Source organism: Coregonus lavaretus (assembly GCF_964263955.1).
Source record: "Coregonus lavaretus genome assembly, chromosome: 11".
In the NCBI taxonomy this organism is placed as follows: Eukaryota; Metazoa; Chordata; class Actinopteri; order Salmoniformes; family Salmonidae; genus Coregonus; species Coregonus lavaretus.
Genome location: NC_139998.1, coordinates 29,133,185 through 29,154,595, shown reverse-complemented (window position 1 = coordinate 29,154,595; position 21,411 = coordinate 29,133,185). Strand labels below are relative to the sequence as shown.

The window sequence follows — 21,411 nt, the reverse complement described above, 5'->3', positions numbered from 1 at the left end:
AGGGAGCCCAGCCAACAGCGAGTTGCAGTAATCCAGACGGGAGATGACAAGTGCCTGGATTAGGACCTGTGCCGCTTCCTGTGTAAGGCAGGGTCGTACTCTCCGAATGTTGTAGAGCATGAACCTACAGGATCGGGTCACCGCCTTGATGTTAGCGGAGAACGACAGGGTGTTGTCCAGGGTCACGCCAAGGCTCTTCGCACTCTGGGAGGAGGACCCAACGGAGTTGTCAACCGTGATGGCGAGATCATGGAACAGGCAGTCCTTCCCCGGGAGGAAGAGCAGCTCCGTCTTGCCAAGGTTCAGCTTGAGGTGGTGATCCGTCATCCATACTGATATGTCTGCCAGACATGCAGAGATGCGATTCGCCACCTGGTTATCAGAAGGGGAAAGGAGAAGATTAGTTGTGTGTCGTCAGCGTAGCAATGATAGGAGAGGCCATGTGAGGATATGACAGAGCCAAGTGACTTGGTGTATAGGGAGAATAGGAGAGGGCCTAGAACTGAGCCCCGGGGGACACCGGTGGTGAGAGCACGTGGTGCGGAGACAGCTTCTCGCCACGCCACTTGGTAGGAGCGACCGGTCAGGTAGGACGCAATCCAAGAGTGAGCCGCACCGGAGATGCCCAGCTCGGAGAGGGTGGAGAGGAGGATCTGATGGTTCACAGTATCAAAGGCAGCAGACAGGTCTAGAAGGACAAGAGCAGAGGAGAGAGAGTTAGCTTTAGCAGTGCAGAGAGCCTCCGTGACACAGAGAAGAGCAGTCTCAGTTGAATGACCAGTCTTGAAACCTGACTGGTTTGGATCAAGAAGGTCATTCTGAGAGAGATAACAAGAGAGTTGGCTAAAGACGGCACGCTCAATAGTTTTGGAGAGAAAAGAAAGAAGGGATACTGGTCTGTAGTTGTTGACATCAGAGGGATCAAGTGTTGGTTTTTTGAGAAGGGGTGCAACTCTCGCTCTCTTGAAGACGGAAGGGACGTAGCCAGAGAAAATGAGAGAAAAAACAATTTAATCAATTGTAGAGTAAGGTTGTAACGTAACAAAATGTGGAAAAAGTCAAGGGGTCTGAATACTTTCTGAATGCACTGTATAATGTTCTCATCTCAAATATTTCAAAAACATGTAGGCAATGTACATTCCACATGATAACTACACTCCATGTTGTCAAGTAAGTACTGCAACTTTTACTCCACCTCTCAGACCCAGATACAGGGGTGCAGACTAGAATGTTATGAAAATGAACAATACATTTAAGAGCAACGGGGATTGGGAACATAATATATCAAACACAAGAATATACGGTATGAACCTATGAGTGTTATGATTAAAATAAATCATATTTGGAGTTATGAGATCTTTAGTTAGACACCTCAGCTACTACTTAATTTAATGAATAAGAGTGTTAAGAATGTTAGGTAAGTTATCATTATCAAGAGGTGAGTTTCTGCTCAGTAAAAGACACTGTCCCAGGGTAAACTAAATCAAAAAGTGTCAATGAATGCTTTATCCAATCTGATTTGTGTTTGCTGATATCTGAGTATTCATTCAGGATAACTAAAACAAAAGTTTTAGATCCACAGGAAATCAGATCGCACCCTGTGCCTCACTGCATATGTCAAAGCGTGGAAATTGACCAGGCTCTTCGGATCTGGGTTGAGCAGCAGAGTGAAGTAGAGACAGGATCTGTGTTGAGCATGCAGAGTGAAGTAGAGACAAACACAAAATACAATTTAAAAAATATAAATATATATATTCTCTGCCCTAGGAACACAATCAATAAACCATGGAAATTAAAACATATCAAATAACAAAGTTATGAGGTGGTGCAGCCCACACTCTTAGAAAGAATGGTGCTATCTAGAACCTAAAAGGGTTATTTGGCTGTCCTCACAGGAGGACCCTTTTAAAAACTATTTTTGGTTCCAGGTAGAACTCCTTTGGGTTCCATGTAGACGCCTTTCCATAGAGGGTTCTACATGGAACCCAAAAGGTTTCTACCTGGAACCCAAAAGGGTTATCCTATGGGGAAAGCCGAAGAACCCTTTTGGAACCCCTTTTTCTAAGAGTGCAGGAGGCAGGTGTCTGTCTTATTTTTTTTCTCAATGCCAGGAAACCACCATACCGTACTGCATTACCTCCCGTGGATGGCTGCCCACAGGAAGTAATGCAGTCCATAGGCATGGTTGATCCTTAGCGCATAGCTAACTATGTCTGGTGAGAGCACAATGGAGGAACGAGTCTGTGCTAATATGAATACCTAAGGAAAATGGACACCTGCCTGCTGGGCTGTGCCACTTGCTGTGCCCCTTTAGTTTTCTGTTTGGTTTGTATGTTTGTGATTTTAATTAGCAAACTTTTTTTTATAAAAGAGGAATGGAAATAAAGAAACTGTTAAACTGTTAGTGAAAGCAAAGTCTGATGAACTGAACTATGAATATGGATTGATGTTTGTAATTTGATTGCAATGTTTTATGGAAAACAAACTTTAAAATAAATGTTGAGAACTGGACCTTTTGCATTTGACTCTACTTCACGCTGCCTGCTCAACCCAGATCATAAATAACTTGTAAATGTTCTACCGTTTGACACATGCTATTGCACTATTGCATCAACTTGAAGTCACTTATGGACAGTTTTCTTATTTATGAGAGTGTAAGAGACTGACATTGCAGGAGATATCCAATGTTTGTCTCTGACTTGGCTTTCAAATTCCAAGTTACTTTTAAAAGTAATAAAATCAACTTGCATTGATTATAGACAGCATGTGGCCCTAAGAAACCTGCAGAATAACAAGGTTGATTTCAATCAGTCAAACAGCTCTGATGTGTAGGTGTGTGAACAGACTCTGATAGTGAAAATGTCCAAGAGAAGGCAAACAGTATGCTTCACTTCCTCTTCTGCTGTGAATTCTGCCATATTGGCCTATATTCACTGCTTAAGAAAAAACATTGCATAAAGAAGGCAAGTAAATGGTCCATGGTTTAGTCCATGGTTTAGTTTTTATTCAAATTATAGACGGGTTGGTTGTTTAGCAACAAAAACTAAGTGTGTGCAACTATGGGGCAAAACAGACGGGGTCGGCTTAGATTATTGACAAACTACATTTAGTCTCCAATGTTTATTGGAAACATTAATTAATTTGCACAATGAGCACTAGCAAATGTTTGCCATATTAACATAGACGTGATGTCAAGAACATGGTATCAAGAACAAGATAAAACTAGCTGAAACTGTTGTGGAAATTAATCACTATACTTTATTAAAAATCAAAGTTCTTACAGAGTTTTTGTAGAATCAAGATTTACTTTATTGAATTTCAACAAAGGGAAGCTGGTCTGCAGAGTAGCCTCCCTTTGTTGAAATTCAATAAAGTAAATCTTGATTCTACAAAAACTCTGTAAGAACTTTGATTTTTTTTAAAGTATAGTGATTAATTTCCACAACATAATTGGCGAGCTTGCCAGGAGCTGAAAAAAGAGATATTTGAGTGCTTTGCCGTCAGACTCAGTGGCCACTGTTAAACAAAGGTAAGCGACGTTCTTGCTTCTAGCATAAAAAAGCTGTGTGTTTCGTTCAAGCTGAATCTGGGGGTGAGGTACGGAAAGGTTCTCTCCAGCATTTAAGGACAAAATGTACCAAAAGTACAGAGTTTTTGTTGGAATGAGAAATAAGCATGCATGCAATGTGATTGTAGATAAGTGTAAATAAGACAAGCAGGCTAGCATAGACGCAGGCTAGTAGATAAGCAGGCTAGCATAGACGCAGGCTAGTAGACAAGCAGGCTAGCATACACGCAGGCTAGTGGACGAGCAGGCTAATACGTAGGTTTGCTCGTCCGGAGTAGGGGACGCATCATCCTGTTGTGGGGAGATGCACGAATTAGACAGCTAATCGGGTAAAAAATAGGTCATCATAGTAGGTGACACCATAAATTGGAAGTCGCGCCGGTCATCTCAGGTAGGTGGACAGTTGTGAACAGCCACCAGGGCTTCAACATATAGACAAATAATTAGAGAGAGTAGGTCTGCTCATCTCGTATGGGTGAATGGTTTGCTTGAGCGGCTGTGGTTCATTCAATTGTGATTAAGTTGCATGTTTCATCTGTCTCATTCAGGTTGCTCATTTGGTCAGGTTGATACATTTGTTCGTCCTGCTGGTCATTCTGTCTGATTCATTTAAGCACGAGTGGCGGCTTATCTGTGTGAGTGATCGGACAATAATAAGAAATCCTGTAAATAATAGCCTTTGTGAAGAAAGTGTAAGGAAAGGGACTATATTTTAGGTCGTTTGAAGCTTCTATGGCTGGTGGAGAAAGGGAAAGCCCAATCTTGCATGAGGAAGAGGATAATTAATAGTTGGAGAAAAAGGTCACATGTACGGGGGTGATCATATGACGTCAACACATTGAATTTCGGTCAAGCTTTTAGGGGGTCATTACATTTGGGAAATTTAGAAGTAATATAGGATTATGGTCAAATTGACCATAGTGAAATGTCAAATGTTGATAGGGGTTAACATTCCAAATTTGGGCACTATTATAGAAGAAAATATTCCTGTAGGTTGTACGAATATTGATTGTGTGTTGGGAAATAGCGTTGTGTGAATGTGATATGAGAGTCGTGTGGATATGGGAATGAGTTAATCTGAAGTTTGGAGAATAAACTGTTGATATAATGATATCTGGGGAGATGTTAGTTCAGGGAATAGTGACCAGTCTATAGGATTCTGGGAGGATTTTATGACTGAGGGGCAGGGTCTAGGTAGTTAAAGTTGTTGTTCTGATTGGAACTAGATTATGGTAAACTAACTTGTGGTAATAAAGAATCATTAGAAATACAAATGGTTTGGTTGATATGAATATACTAAAATATGATGAATGTTATGTGCGGGTAATTGATTACTAGGGATTGGATAAAAGTGGAATAATATATAAGTGCTGGCTTGCGCGCCCAAACACATAGACATACGTGGGGGGTGGGAGACAGTACATAGAACATTTGATAGAAATAAGATTAAGCATTATAATAACTATCTATCATTTTGGAGCATAGGTGATATAGTAAAGGAATTTTAGTATATTAGGGGGGAGAAACATAATCCATTTGATTAAATTCGTTAGATCTGTTTCCAAATCAATGAATGTAGATTTGACTCGTTGACTGCTAAGTCATTCCTGTTGAGCTTGAGAGATCTTTGTCCGGTAAAGCTATTTTCTGATAAGTGTGATATGTGCCAGATACTAAAACTACAGACCATTATAATTGGAATAAAGGAGGATTTACTTGTCATTTCAATAAAGTATAGATTCTGCATTACTGACTAAAATCGAGATTTTCTGATTATAGTTCAACTATGGTTAAGGGTTGTGTAGATTGATAAAACAGTCAGTGTTGATTTTGTGGTGTAAAACTGGGATTTAGTAGTTTGCGGGGTTCGAATTGAACGACTCACTTATTTAACAGGAATAGTGGGGGGAGGAAGAGAGTTATTTTTTGGGTTGCCAAATGAGTTGATAGTTTAAAAACTACTGAGAATAGTGTTGTAATGTGGACTATTACATTTAATATGGATATGAATTAAATGTATGCTTGTCAACTATAGCAAGTATTTGGTTTATGAATAGCGGACTGGCAATTGCGATAGAGCTGTGGCCATGATTTGAATTGATAACAAAGGAAAGTAATTAATAGGGAAGTTAGAATTTCAACTGTGAATTGTTTGGGTAGACTGAAAGGAAAGTAATGTATTTTAGTAATATGAATGCAAATATACTATTAGTTATGGGTGGTTTGTGAATAGATTTGACTAATGCCATGTTCTAGTTCGTGGGTAAAAGAGAGACAGTCCAGCGAGTACGAAACGAGCTGTAAGAGACATTTGAAGCAGAAATCTGAATAATTGAATGGAAAACATTTATTTGACAAATTCTAATTGTTATTACTTTATTTTATAGTTTGCGTAACACCAGTGACGTATGCAAATAGTTAATGAAGTCTAAAACGATAATTTGTTTTCGTTACGTGGACCAGTGGAGTGTAGGTAGTTTTAAATATTATGCTGATGTGATAGCACCAACTGTATGTAAGTTCTAGATTTGTGAAACAACAAGTTTGTGTTTTAAAATAAATTAATGCAATAGGATACAATTATAACATTATCAGAAAAAGGCTAAATGTAATGCGAAACAGTTATTACCTATGTCATTGATTCAGTAATGAGACATTTACATTTTTACATTTTTAGTCATTTAGCAGACGCTCTTATCCAGAGCAACTTACATTATCTTATTTTTATTTGTTTAAATTCATACTGGCCCCCCGTGGGAATCGAACCCACAACCCTGCCATTGCAAACGCCATGCTCTACCAACATCCCTGCCGGCCATTCCCTCCCCTACCCTGGACGACGCTGGGCCAATTGTGCGCCGCCCCATGGGTCTCCCGGTCGCGGCCGGCTACGACAGAGCCTGGATTTGAACCAGGATCTCTAGTGGCACAGCTAACACTGCAATGCAGTGCCTTAGACCACTGTGCCACTCGGCAGCAAGGGTTATAGTAATAACAGAGAACTAGGTAGGAGAATTTAGGATAGGGACTAGCTGTCCAGATATAGACAAGTAAAAGAGAAAGACAAAAAAGGATGAGTTAGGGAATAAATGCCAAGACGAAGATTAGAACGAGAACCAGCCGCATTTATGTATAGGATAAGAGGAGATAGAATAGTGGATTACACAGAGACGGGAAACATAAAAACAATAACGTATGATATAGATATACTGAAAGACAGGAAAAGAAGGTATAGGAAGTTAGATATGAAAAACCGACATTAAAGAAAATAGAAACGTGAATATGATTAGGGGTGAATAGGGGGTGGTCTAGCGACCTAGAACTGAATAGACTACTGGGAAAATACCTAGGGACAGGAAAGTGAGGAGGCAATTTTATAGGTTTGGGGTAAGATAAGGGAACAAAGGAAAATAAGAGTATAATACGAGAGCACAGGGGAGCGGGTGTCTTATCTTGATGGAAAGTGAAGCAAGGGGACAGAGAGAATAAAATAATATTAAAAGGAGGGACAAAAGGGATAGAAACGTATTTTTGGAAAGAAGCAGAGTATGAAGATATTAGGGAGAAGGATACCATAAACTGAGGAATGTAAAAACTTTTAGCTGAACTAACTACAGAAATAGTACTGACCCAACATCCTAAGAAAGACACTGAATAAAAAACAAGGCTAAACAGCAATCTAGTATTGGGAAAGTTGTTTTTAGCCTTGCGATAGAGGTAAATGCAGAACGTTGGTTGAGAATGGTTTTATTTGTTATTTACTAGTAAAAATAGAAGTTTCCATGTTTTAGGCTGCGGGTGTTATTGACTGGGGCTCGCTGAACTCGAGCGAGCTGTGAGGAAGATCATGGGTTAAATTTGGTGTAGCCGGAGCACTGGTTGCTGGGGGTAAGGAGGGGGTGAGTGTAACCGGAGTGAAATGGCTAGCTAGTTAGCGGCGCGCACTAGTGGCGTTTCAACCGGTGACATCACTCGCTCTGAGACCTGGAAGTAGTTGTTTCTCTTGCTGTGCAAGGGTCACGGCTTTTGTGGAGCGATGGGTAACGGTGCTTCGAGGGTGACTGTTGTTGATGTGTGCAGAGGGTCTCTGGTTCAAGCCCAGGTAGGGGTGAGGAGAGGGACGGAAGCATATCTGTTACATTGATGGTGTTGACCCGATTTACTGGTTGCAATGATTGGAATATCAGAAAGGGATTGTCCTACCAACTCATGGCGGCCTAGGGTAACATAGTAATTAGACCACGTCTCAAACAACATTTTAATAGATACTTGGGATCAAATATCACTGATTCCTTACACTGAGAAATTAAATGTATTTGCGACATGGAAAAGTATTACATTTAGTGGGGTTAAAGAATCCTTCCGAGGGTCAAATATAATGGATTCTGAAAGGTTACATGTAAATTGGCAGTATGTATGGGCGACAGTGTGAATGAGGGTTACAAATAGTCAAATGCTGTATCACGCTGCATTTAAACAATCGCTGAACGGCGTGAATTTGAGGTTTGTGTTATGGGCGTCGAATGACGAGAACACTGATGGGCCGAACCATCATCACATTAGTAAACTGTTTTGGGGGAGGGGGGCCACAGGGCATGGGGGAAAGTACAACCAACGAGGCAAGTGATAGCATATTTGGGGATTTGAGATTTCGAAGTCACAAAGTGTGATCGAGTGGGAGCAGTGCGACTAGGGAAAAGCCTAGGGGTTTAAATCTAATGAGACTTTATTTCGCTTTATGCGCACTGGATTCTGGAATTCACTAGTTAAGAGGTATCAATATGGAAACTAACGAAATGTGCACTTTTTCTTCCAGGAAAAAGGGGGGTCCCGAGACTATTAAAAGGCCTGGCCATCTTTGTTTGTTGTTTTACTGTATGTTTTTCAAATAACCACAAACAACCCACTTAGTATGAAATGTTAGCTGTATAGGATTTTTTTTATTTATTTTAGGGTTCTTTTCACAGGATAGAAGTGATATATCTTAAAGGGGCAAATACATGTAATTTGAGGTTTTATTTACTGAGTGTACACTCGGGATACAACATTTATGAAATGTTTTGATGGTTGTTAATGATTAGTCTACTATAGAATGAAACACTTATTTGAACGGTTTGAATGACCTCTAACTTTTGTCCTGACTTTCTCGTGTGATTTGATCACCCACACTGGAAAACCGAGTGACATAGGATGATGAGTTTAAGGTAATTTATGATACAGAGTTAAGGGTCATTTATAATACTCATAATTATGAAGAAGTTTATAATTTGGTAATAATCCTATATATCATTCCAAACAGGACAAGGATGAAGTGAGAGAGTTAGTCCTGAATGAGGGATATTCCTTGAATAATCTTATGAGGATACAATTAGGTTAAGATATTACCAAAGGTTATCATTTTAAGTTCATTTATTATTTTGGTTCAACAGACAATATTGTTGTTATTTTGTTTTTGAACACATGAATCACGATGTGAGGCATGTGTCCAAAGGGGGGAAGTATTGGTTACATGGGCTTTAATGGGTTTTTTGGGAGATATACAACTTGTATTAAGGATATGAGCAGTAGTAATAATGCGTTATGGGTTAGGCTAAATGTTTTTTGTGATAGGAGGCAGGGTGTAGAGGAGGGGCAGGGGCAGGGGCAGACCTTTGAGATCGTCGAGACTTTCGAGACCTTCGAAACCTTCAAGACTTTCAAGACCTTCTAGATCTTCAAGATATTTCAGACATCCAAGACGCACCAGATATCCCCATCATTGATTTCTCTGCCCTTGACTAGTCCCCCTGAGAATAAGGGGAATGGTATACTGACAATAGTAAAGAGCAAAAATAACAAAACAGAGAAGAGAAACAGACAGGATTAAAATCTATTTCTGCACAAGCAGGAACCATAACTAGGATACAAAAAGGGATCGCTATTAAAGTACGAGGGTTAAATGGTTATTTTAATAGCTTACATGACGAAGAACAGTTTCTAAAGCTGCATATCTAAGGCTCTGGTCTGTCCAAGAAGTGAGGGTAAACGGTAGACATGTTCTCTGCTATCCTTTTTGTTTTATTTATTATTTTGGGTATAGGGGAGGGTCACTTGTTTTTTTTCAAGCGTTCATGGAGGATTTAGGTCAAATATATATGCTTAAGGGAGGGCCATCCATTTTCTTTTCAGAGAGGTCAGTTAATCTCCATGTAACCCTTATTATAAATAACATTCACTCCCTTACCAGTCTGGATGATGCTGGTGCTACTAGGCAGGGCACAGTGGATGAGATAGAGGAGCGATACACCCCAGAAGGGGCTATGAAGATCTCACTGTCTATCCTGAGGAAAATGAACAAGAACAACTTCGCTGAGAAGTTACTGACAGGCTGCATGTGCCCGGGGACAGACTGGCCATCTGGCATTTTGGGCAAATGCCAGATGGGCTGGTCCAGTTTTAACCTAGTGATCCCGTCTATTTTGGGATTTTATCGCAAAATTATCATTATCGGGCTAATAATGGGTAGTGATGAGGGATTAGTGCTTTTTAAGGTCGGTTCGGTTTCGTTTAGATTATTTTTTTAAAACATTAAATGCACTGAATGAATGCATGAATTATGTGGGTTGAATGCTGTAACAACAATAAAACAATTAATAAAAGTCCCATGATGGTAATGATTGCCCATTACTGCTTATCCATTATTAACCATCAGTTATTCACATTACTTTACTTTAATATGCATGAATTATGTGGGTTGAATGCTGTAGCAACAATAAAACAATTAATAAAAGTCCCATGATGGTAATGACTGCCCATGACTGCTTATCCATTATTAACCATCAGTTATTCACATTACTTTCCATTAATAAAATATTTCAGTTGTTGTGTATATTACATTTGTTTTGTGACTTTATTATTTCCTTCCAAGTCATTATCTCATCTCTATAGAGCTGCTGCCTATGCTGTCTGACAAAATCACTATTTTAGTAGTTCTTCAAAGTAAATAAGGTATACATTTATTACTGCTGAATCGAAACTATCAATCACTCAATCATGTATTTTCAGGTAGAGATACCTCGCGAAGAAACTTCTCTCTATGTATCCCCTCTGACTGTGGTCCTCTGTAGCTCAGCTGGTAGAGCACGGTGCTTGTAACGCCAAGGTAGTGGGTTTGATCCCCGGGACCACCCATACAGAAAAATGTATGCACGCATGACTATAAGTCGCTTTGAATAAAAGCGTCTGCTAAATGGCATATTATTTATTATTATTATTGATTGTGCATTCTTCTGTCCCTTATGTAGCAGGCGTGAAAGAAAAACAGACCAGACAAGTAACCGCGCAATGGATTATGGTCATTGAAGTTAATTATCACGTTTTCTGCTCTAAACTATGTAGAACATTGGCCTTTTGGAAACTACAACTCCCTACTACATCGAACAGTTCGGACATGATCTGATTTATCTCTAGAGAAACTGCAGTGCAATGTCTGCATTGAGCTCAAAGAAAAAACTCAAACAAAATGGATTTCAAATAATTGAACCAAAATCAGTCAATTAGTTGTTTAATAATGCTCAGCACTAATAAAAAACACTCAGCATTAATAATTGGTCTTTCAAGGGAAAAAATGGGCCGGTGTGGAAGCCTCAAGGAAAAAAATGGGCGGTGTGGGGGCCTCAAGGAAAGAATATGGGCGGTGTGGGGTCCTCAAGGAAAATGTTTCCTTACTGTGTGATAGAAATACCAGGGTCGATTCTTGGTCCCAGTCCACCCCTGCATGTGCCTCTTTGTTTGTGCAAATACAGTAAAAAATAATATTACAAACTTAATCTTAGTAAATATGGTTTAGCAAAATGTATGATTAGCATCTGGGGTAGAGAAATAAAGTGCCACTTCAGATTACCACAGTGGCTTGCGAAAGTATTCACCCCCTCTTTACATTTTTACTATTTTGTTGCCTTAAAACCTGGAATTAAAAATTGATTTTGGGGGGGTTTGTATCATTTCATTTACACAACATGCCTACCACTTTGAAGATGCAAAATATTTTTTGGGTGTGAAACAAACAAGAAATCAGACAAAAAAACAGAAAACTTGAGCGTGCATAACTATTCACCCCCCCAAAGTCAATACTTTGTCGAGCCACCTTTTGCAGCAATTACAGCTGCAAGTCTCTTGGGGTATGTCTCTATAAGCTTGGCAAATATAGCCACTGGGATTTTTGCCCATTCTTCAAGGCAAAACTGCTCCAGCTCCTTCAAGTTGGATGGGTTCCGCTGGTGTACAGCAATCTTTAAGTCATACCACAGATTATCAATTGGTTTGAGGTCTGGGCTTTGACTAGGCCATTCCAAGACATTTAAATGTTTCCCTTTAAACCACTCAAGTGTTGCTTTAGCAGTATGCTTAGGTTCATTGTCCTGCTGGAAGGTGAACCTCCGTCCCAGTCTCAAATCTCTGGAAGAGTGAAACAGCTTTCCCTCAAGAATTTCCCTGTATTTAGTGTCATCCATCATTCCTTCAATTCTGACCAGTTTCCCAGTCCCTGGCGATGAAAAACATCCCCACAGCATGATGCTGCCACTGTGGGGATGGTGTTCTCGGGTGATGAGAGGTGTTGGGTTTGCGCCAGACATAGCGTTTTCCTTGATAGTCAAAAAGCTCAATTTTAGTCTCATCTGACCAGAGTACCTTCTTCCATATGTTTGGGGAGTCCCCCACATGCCTTTTGACGAACACCAAACATTTTTACTTATTTTTTTCTTTAAGCAATGGCTTTTTTCTGGCCACTCTTCTGTAAAGCCCAGCTCTGTGGCGTGTACTGCTTAAAGTGGTCCTATGGACAGAAATTCCAATCTCCGCTGTGGAACTTTGCAGCTCCTTCAGGGTTATCTTTGGTCTCTTTGTTGCCTCTCTGATTAATGCCCTCCTTGCCTGGTCCGTGAGTTTTGGTGGGCGGCCCTCTCTCGGCAGGTTTGTTGTGGTAACATATTCTTTCAATTTTTTTATAATGGATTTAATGGTGCTCCATGGGATGTTCAAAGATTCAGATCTTTTTTTATAACCTAACCCTGATCTGTACTTCTACAAAACTTTGTCCCTGACCTGGTTTGATAGCTCCTTGGTCTTCATGGTGCTGCTTGCTTGGTGGTGCCCCTTGCTTAGTGGTGTTGCAGACTCTGGGGCCTTTCAGAACAGGTGTATATATACTGAGATCATGTGATAGATCATGTGACACTTATATTGCACATAGGTGGACTTTATTTAACTAATTATGTGACTTCTGAAGGTAATTTGTTGCACCAGATCTTATTTAGGGGCTTTATAGCAAAGGGGCTGAATTCATATGCACGCACCACTTTTCCGTTATTAATTTTTTTTAATTTTTTTAATTTCACTTCACCAATTTGGACTATTTTGTGTATGTCCATTACATAAAATCCAAATAAAAATCCATTTAAATTACAGGTTGTAATGCAACAAAATAGGAAAAACACCAAGGGGGATGAATACCTTTGCAAGGCACTGTACATAGACATGGAATTCTGGTCACTTTAATAATGGAACACTAGTCACTTTAATCATGTTTACATGCTGTTTTACTATTTCATATGTATATACTGTATTCTAGTCATGTCCATCCTATTGAACTGTTGTGGAACATATACTATTTTAGCCACGTATTCTTCAGATGTACTAAATATTCTATCCATATACTCTCCATAATATCTATACATGCCTTCACACATGTATATATATATATATATATATATATATATATATATATATATATATATATATACAGTGAGTGAAAAAAGTATTTTATCCCCTGCTGATTTTGTACGTTTGCCCACTGACAAAGAAATTATCAGTCTATAATTTTAATGGTAGGTTTATTTGAACAGTGAGAGACAGAATACCAACAAACAAATCCAGAAAAACGCATGTCAAAAATGTTATACATTGATTTGCATTTTAATGAGGGAAATAAGTATTTGACCCCCTCTCAATCAGAAAGAGTTCTGGCTCCCAGGTGTCTTTTATACAGGTAACGAGCTGAGATTAGGAGCACACTCTTAAAGGGAGTGCTCCTCAATCTCAGCTTGTTACCTGTATAAAAGACACCTGTCCACAGAAGCAATCAATCAATCAGATTCCAAACTCTCCACCATGGCCAAGACCAAAGAGCTCTCCAAGGATGTCAGGGACAAGATTGTAGACCTACACAAGGCTGGAATGGGCTACAAGACCATCGCCTAGCAGCTTGGTGAGAAGGTGACAACAGTTGGTGCGATTATTTGCAAATGGAAGAAACACAAAATAACTGTCAATCTCCCTCGGCCTGGGGCTCCATGCAAGATTTCACCTCGTGGAGTTGCAATGATCATGAGAACGTTGAGGAATCAGCCCAGAACTACACGGGAGGATCTTGTCAATGATCTCAAGGCAGCTGGGACCATAGTCACCAACAAAACAATTGGTAACACACTACGCCGTGAAGGACTGAAATCCTGCAGCGCCCGCAAGGTCCCCCTGCTCAAGAAAGCACATATACAGGCCCGTCTGAAGTTTGCCAATGAACATCTGAATGATTCACAGGAGAACTGGGTGAAAGTGTTGTGGTCAGATGAGACAAAAATCGAGCTCTTTGGCATCAACTCAACTCGCCGTGTTTGGAGGAGGAGAATTGCTGTCTATGACCCCAAGAACACCATCCCCACCATCAAACATGGAGGTGGAAACATTATGCTTTGGGGGTGTTTTTCTGCTAAGGGGACAGGACAACTTCACCGCATCAAAGGGACGATGCACGGGGCCATGTACTGTCAGATCTTGGGTGAGAACCTCCTTCCCTTAGCCAGGGCATTGAAAATGAGTCGTGGATGGGTATTCCAGCATGACAATGACCCAAAACACACGGCCAAGGCAACAAAGGAGTGGCTCAAGAACAAGCACATTAAGTTCCTGGAGTGGCCTAGCCAGTCTCCAGACCTTAATCCCATAAAAAATCTGTGGAGGGAGCTGAAGGTTCGAGTTGCAAAACGTCAGCCTTCAAACCTTAATGACTTGGAGAAGATCTGCAAAGAGGAGTGGGACAAAATTCCTCCTGAGATGAGTGCATACCTGATGGCCAACTACAAGAAACGTCTGACCTCTGTGATTGCCAACAAGGGTTTTGCCACCAAGTACTATGTCATGTTTTGCAGAGGAGTCAAATACTTATTTCCTCATTAAAATGCAAATCTATTTATAACATTTTTGACATGCGTTTTTCTGGATTTTTTTGTTGTTATTCTGTCTCTCACTGTTCAAATAAACCTACCATTAAAATTATAGACTGATCATTTCTTTGACAGTGGGCAAACGTACAAAATCAGCAGGGGATCAAATACTTTTTTCTCTCACTGTATATATATATATATATATATATATATATATATATATATATATATATATATATGGAGGAGTGGGCCAAAATCCCTGCTGCAGTGTGTGCAAACCTGGTCAAGACCTACAGGAAACGTATGATCTCTGTAATTGCAAACAAAGGTTTCTGTACCAAATATTAAGTTTTGCTTTTCTGATGTATCAAATACTTATGTCATGCAATAAAATGCAAATTAATTACTTAAAAATCATACAATGTGATTTTCTGAATTTTTGTTTTAGATTCCGTCTCTCGCAGTTGAAGTGTACCTATGATAAAAATTACAGACCTCTACATGCTTTATAAGTATGTAAACCTGCAAAGTCGGCAGTGTATCAAATACTTGTTCAAGTTTGCACTCAGAAGACCTGAAATGTTCTGCTCTGTGTGTCGGTCTTCAAAATGTACTTAAAAATAAAAATATACATTGTTTTCATATGAAAATGTGTCAATGTCACGGTTTCAGCCGAGGCTCCTCCTCCTCCTGGTTCGGGCAGGCTTTGGCGTTCGCCGTCCCCGGAGTACTAGCTGCCACCGTTGAATGTTTCGTGGTATGATTGCTTTGGTCTGTCTTGTACACCTGTGTCTGTTTGTGTTCTGATTACGTGTCCTATAAGTTCCCTGTTTGGTATTGGTTAGATTGTGTGTTGTTGTCTGCCTGTATTTTCGGAGCTGCGTTTTGACGCTCTGTTTGTTTGTTTAGTGTTTACGCATGGTTTACATATTCACTCGCCTCTGTTTGTTTTCGAGGCCGTGTATTGTAATTTAGCACTTTTGACTAGTAAAGTCTGTTGGACGAAGCCTCTGTGTCCTGCGCCTGACTCCTCCACCACATCCACATCGGTTCTACTGACAGAACAACACACCGACCATGGAGTCAGCAGGAGCAGCTGCGACACCCAAGTCGCTGGAGGAACGGATCAGCTATCAGGACACCATGATCCGGCAACTTGGGTCCGCCATGGACGAGGTGTCCAACACTCTGCGCCGGTTGGTTACTGGGGAGGTGCCCACGTCCTCTTACACCATCCCATCACCAACGGCCAGTCCTCCTCTCTCAGCACCGGAACCCAGGGGCATTCGGCTCTCGCTCCCGAGGGCATATGACGGTTCTGCAGCCGGGTGTCAGTGGTTCCTCCTGCAGGTGGAACTTTACCTGGCTACCCTACACCCAGCGCCCTCGGGATACGAGAGCGTCTCCGCCCTCATCTCCTGTCTATCCGGCAAGGCGTTGGAGTGGGCCAACGCCGAATGGAGGGGAATAGACGCCGCTACCATCACCTACGCAGAGTTCTCCCGCCGCTTCAGGGCTGTCTTCGATCACCCACCTGAGGGAAAGGCGGCGGGGGAGCGTCTGTTCCACCTCCGACAGGGGAAGAGGAGCGCACAGGAGTTCGCCCTGGAGTTCCGGACTCTAGCGGCGGATGCGGGGTGAAATGAGAGGGCCCTCATCGACCATTACCGGTGTAGCCTACGAGAGGACGTTCGTCGTGAGCTGGCCTGCAGGGACACCAACCTATTCTTCGACCAGTTGGTGGACATCTCCATCCGTCTCGACACCCTGCTGGCTACCCGCGGACGTCCCGAGTGGGGGTCGTCCATTCCACCCTCCAGCACCTCCGAGCTGATTCCCATGGAGCTCGGGGGTGCTGGCGCTAGAGAGAGGAGGAGAGAGAACCCGAGGGGGGCCATCCCCTGCACCAACTGTGGCCGTGGAGGACACACCGCGGCCAGGTGCTGGGGAGGGTCTCCTGGGAGAGGGGACAACAGGTCACGCACTGGGGAGTCATTTCAGGTGAGTAGGCGCCCCACTTACCCAGAGCTCTCTGTTGGTCACATGAGTATTCCTGTGAGATTTCCACAGGTGGCACCTCATTCCCAGCATAAGGCGCTAGTAGATTCAGGCGCAGCTGGGAATTTTATTGATCGTGCATTTTGTCATAGGTTAGGAATTCCCCTTCGGCCGGTAGAAGCCCCCTTTCCTGTCCACGCCCTAGACAGCCGGCCGTTGGGGTCGGGGCTGATCAGAGAAGTCACAGCACCACTTAAGATGACGACGCAGGGGGGTCATGAGGAGATCATTCAGTTTTATCTGATTGACTCTCCTGCGTACCCCGTGGTGCTGGGGCTTCCCTGGTTAAGCGCCCATGATCCTACCATTGCGTGGCAACAGAGGGCTCTTATGGAGTGGTCTGCCCAGTGTGTAGGGAAATGTCTAGGTGTTTCCTTAGGGGCGACCTCGGTAGAGAGTCCGAACCAAGTGCCCGCAATGCGCATTCCCCCTGAGTATGAGGACTTAGCACTTGTGTTCAGCAAAACGAGGGCAACACGGCTACCACCTCATAGACAGGGGGACTGTGCGATAAATCTCCAAACAGGAGCGGCACTTCCGCGGAGCCGTGTGTATCCCCTGTCTCAAGAGGAGACTGCGGCTATGGAGACTTACATAGCCGAGTCCTTGGCACAGGGATACATTCGGTCCTCCACTTCCCCGGTTTCCTCGAGTTTCTTCTTTGTGAAGAAGAAGGACGGGGGTTTGCGCCCGTGTATTGATTACCGTAGTCTCAATCAGATCACGGTTAAGTACAGTTACCCTCTTCCACTGATTGCGACTATGACGGAGTCATTACGCGGAGCGCAGTTCTTCACAAAGTTGGATCTCAGGAGCGCGTACAATCTGGTGCGCATTAGGGAGGGGGATGAATGGAAAACGGCATTTAGTACCACCTCGGGTCATTACGAGTATCTCGTCATGCCATACGGGTTAATGAATGCTCCTTCAGTCTTCCAATCCTTTGTTGACGAGATTTTCCGGGACATGCATGGGCAGGGTGTGGTCGTGTACATCGACGACATCCTAGTGTACTCTTCTACACGAGCCGAGCATGTAGCCCTGGTGCGCCGAGTGTTGAGAAGACTGTTGGAGCATGACTTGTATGTCAAGGCAGAGAAATGCCTGTTCTTCCAGGAGTCCGTCTCCTTTTTGGGTTATCGGTTGTCCGCGTCTGGTGTGGAGATAGAGGTAGACCGTGTGTCGGCCGTGCGTAATTGGCAAACTCCAACCACTGTAAAAGAGGTGCAGCAGTTCTTGGGTTTTGCTAATTACTACCGGAGGTTTATCCGGGGCTTTGGACAGGTTGCAGCTCCCATTACGTCCCTGCTAAAGGGGGGTCCGGTTCGTTTGCAGTGGTCAGCTGAGGCGGACAGGGCATTTGTCAAACTGAAGAACCTGTTCACCTCGGCCCCGGTGCTGGCGCATCCGGATCCCTCTTTACCATTCCAAGTAGAGGTAGACGCGTCCGAGACCGGTATTGGGGCAGTCCTGTCACAACGGTCCGGCACGCCACCTAAGCTCCGCCCCTGTGCGTTCTACTCCAAGAAGCTCAGCTCGGCGGAGCACAATTATGACGTTGGGGACAGGGAGTTGTTAGCTGTAGTCCAGGCCCTAAAGGTGTGGAGGCATTGGCTTGAGGGGGCTCAACACCCTTTCCTCATTCTGACTGATCACCGTAACCTGGAGTACATCCGGGCAGCTAGGAGATTGAACCCTCGTCAGGCTAGGTGGAACATGTTCCTGACCCGGTTTGTTTTTAAGATCACATACATCCCAGGGTCCCAGAACGGTAAGGCAGACGCCCTGTCCCGGCGGTATGACACAGAGGAGAGGGCCATTGAGCCTACTTCCATACTGCCGGAGTCTTGTCTGGTGGCTCCGGTGGTATGGGAGGTCGATGCGGAAATCGAGCGGGCACTGCGTACCGACCCTACTCCCCCCGAGTGTCCTGTGGGGCGGACGTACGTTCCGCTCGAGGTTCGTGATCGTCTTATTTATTGGGCTCATACATCAACCCTCCTCTGGACATCCAGGTATTGGCCGGACAGTGCACTGCCTTAGCGTGAAATACTGGTGGCCAACGTTAGCTAAGGATGTGAGGGTTTATGTCTCCTCCTGCTCGGTGTGTGCCCAGTGTAAGGCGCCTAGACATTTGCCCAGGGGTAAGTTACATCCCCTGCCCGTTCCACAACGACCATGGTCCCACCTCTCGGTGGATTTTGTAACCGACCTACCCCCTTCCCAGGGGAATACCACCATTTTGGTCGTTGTGGATCGGTTCTCCAAGGCCTGTCGTCTCCTCCCAATGCCGGGTATCCCTACTGCCCTACAGACCGCCGAGGCCCTATTTACCCACGTGTTCCGGCACTATGGGGTCCCCGAGGATATTGTGTCTGACCGAGGTCCCCAGTTCACCTCCAGAGTCTGGGGGGCGTTCATGGAACACTTGGGGGTCTCGGTGAGCCTTACCTCGGGGTACCACCCAGAGAGCAATGGGCAGGTTGAACGAGTCAACCAGGATGTGGGTAGGTTTCTGAGGTCCTATTGCCGGGACCGGCCGGAGGAGTGGTCTAGGTATATCCCCTGGGCAGAGGTGGCCCAGAACTCTCTCCGCCACTCCTCCACCAACTTAACACCTTTCCAGTGTGTTTTAGGGTATCAGCCGGTCCTGGCACCGTGGCACGAGAGCCAGATCGAGGCCCCTGCGGTGGACGAGTGGATTCGGCGCTCGGAGGAGACGTGGGCCGCTGCCCATGTCCATCTGCAGCGGGCCATCCGTCTACAAAAGGCGAGCGCCGATCGCCACCGCAGTGAGGGACCGGTGTACGCACCGGGAGATCGAGTCTGGCTCTCGACTCGAAACCTGCCCCTCCGCCTGCCCTGCCGGACGCTGGGTCGGCGGTTTGTGGGGCCCTTTAAAGTCCTGAGAAGATTGAACGAGGTGTGTTACAGGTTACAACTGCCTATTGAGTACAAGAATATTAACCCCTCGTTCCATGTGTCTCTTCTCAGGCCGGTGGTAGCTGGCCCACTCCAAGAAGATGAGATAGGAGAGACCCCTCCGCCCCCTTTGGACATCGAGGGGACCCCGGCGTACAGGGTCCGGACCATCTTGGACTCGAGGCGCCGGATGAGTGGTTTCCAGTATCTCGTGGAGTGGGAGGGGTACGGTCCGGAGGAACGGTGCTGGGTGCCTAGGAGGGACATCCTAGATCCATCCCTCCTGACTGAGTTCCACCGTGGGCATCCCACGCGCCCGGGTCCGCGTCCTCCTGGCCGTCCCCGAGGCCGGGGTCGGCGCACGGCTGGAGCCGCGCGTCAAGGGGGGGGGGTACTGTCACGGTTTCGGCCGAGGCTGCTCCTCCTCCTGGTTCGGGCAGGCTTCGGCGTTCGCCGTCCCCGGAGTACTAGCTGCCACCGTTGAATGTTTCGTGGTATGATTGCTTTGGTCTGTCTTGTACACCTGTGTCTGTTTGTGTTCTGATTACGTGTCCTATAAGTTCCCTGTTTGGTATTGGTTAGATTGTGTGTTGTTGTCTGCCTGTATTTTCAGAGCTGCGTTTTGACGCTCTGTTTGTTTGTTTAGTGTTTACGCATGGTTTACATATTCACTCGCCTCTGTTTGTTTTCGAGGCCGTGTATTGTAATTTAGCACTTTTGACTAGTAAAGTCTGTTGGACGAAGCCTCTGTGTCCTGCGCCTGACTCCTCCACCACATCCACATCGGTTCTACTGACAGTCAATCTTGCTTTGTGCAGCTAACCAACCTCGTAGGATTTGGTATCTAAAATTGTTTGACTCCATTTTGTACAATACAGTATATTCAGTGCTTAATTTGTAAATCGTGCGGTGCCGGAACAAAAAGTGAGCACAAGAGGGGGGTGACCTGGGGAGCTCTGAGGTACTGGAATGGATGAGATTTTTAAAAAAACGACCTTTATAATAAAGCATTGCATGCATATCATTGCATTTGCATAGTTGCATAGAGCAGTAGAGTAGAGGCACTTGCAGAAGTTGCACACGAGGAACAATTTTTAGTAGCCTAGGGTATGGGAAAAATGTTGCCTTTTATAAACGCATTTCACGCAATTCTGTCATTTTACATGACTGGAGACTTTATACAGCACAAATTATCGAATTGACAGGCTACTTTGACACTGACAAACTGAGAATCAGAGATCAATAAAAATGACCTTGAATCCATCAATTGCCTAGGTGTTTGGAGACACATACAGTATTGTAGTATACAATATGAGGAGGAAATTATAGTCCTAAAAATGCTTTCCATTTTCACTGACAGCTCACTTGCCCATGATAGCCAATGCGTTCGTAACAAAAACCTCTCTCTTGTTTTACTTTGTAAAATAATATTTGGAAGTTGGTATTTTGGTGGCCTACAGCAGACAGATTAGTCTTCTCTTTTCAGCAGGCGCCATTTTCTTTCCAACCTGTGTTTTCCCGCGATTGTATTTGAAATATTGCGAAAGGCCAGTTTTGTCTGCATGCTGTTCACTGACAGATTGCTGAGTGTTCCTGACTGTAGGCTATGTCTTGTTATTGGGCTACATACAATCCACAACTATGCTATTTTTAAAAAGAAGC

The 21,411-nt window shown here is 43.8% G+C and overlaps 1 protein-coding gene across 1 annotated transcript in view; it reads right to left on the bottom strand.

Annotated features, from left to right (window-relative positions):
- Positions 1-555: 555 nt before the first annotated feature.
- LOC311137176 (apoptosis-associated speck-like protein containing a CARD) overlaps positions 556-21,411 on the bottom strand; it is a 27,868-nt gene continuing 7,012 nt past the window's right edge. Inside the window, exon 6 of the mRNA XM_084171529.1 lies at positions 556-688. The gene's annotated coding sequence lies outside the window, so the exon portion shown is untranslated. The remainder of the gene's footprint in view (positions 689-21,411) is intronic.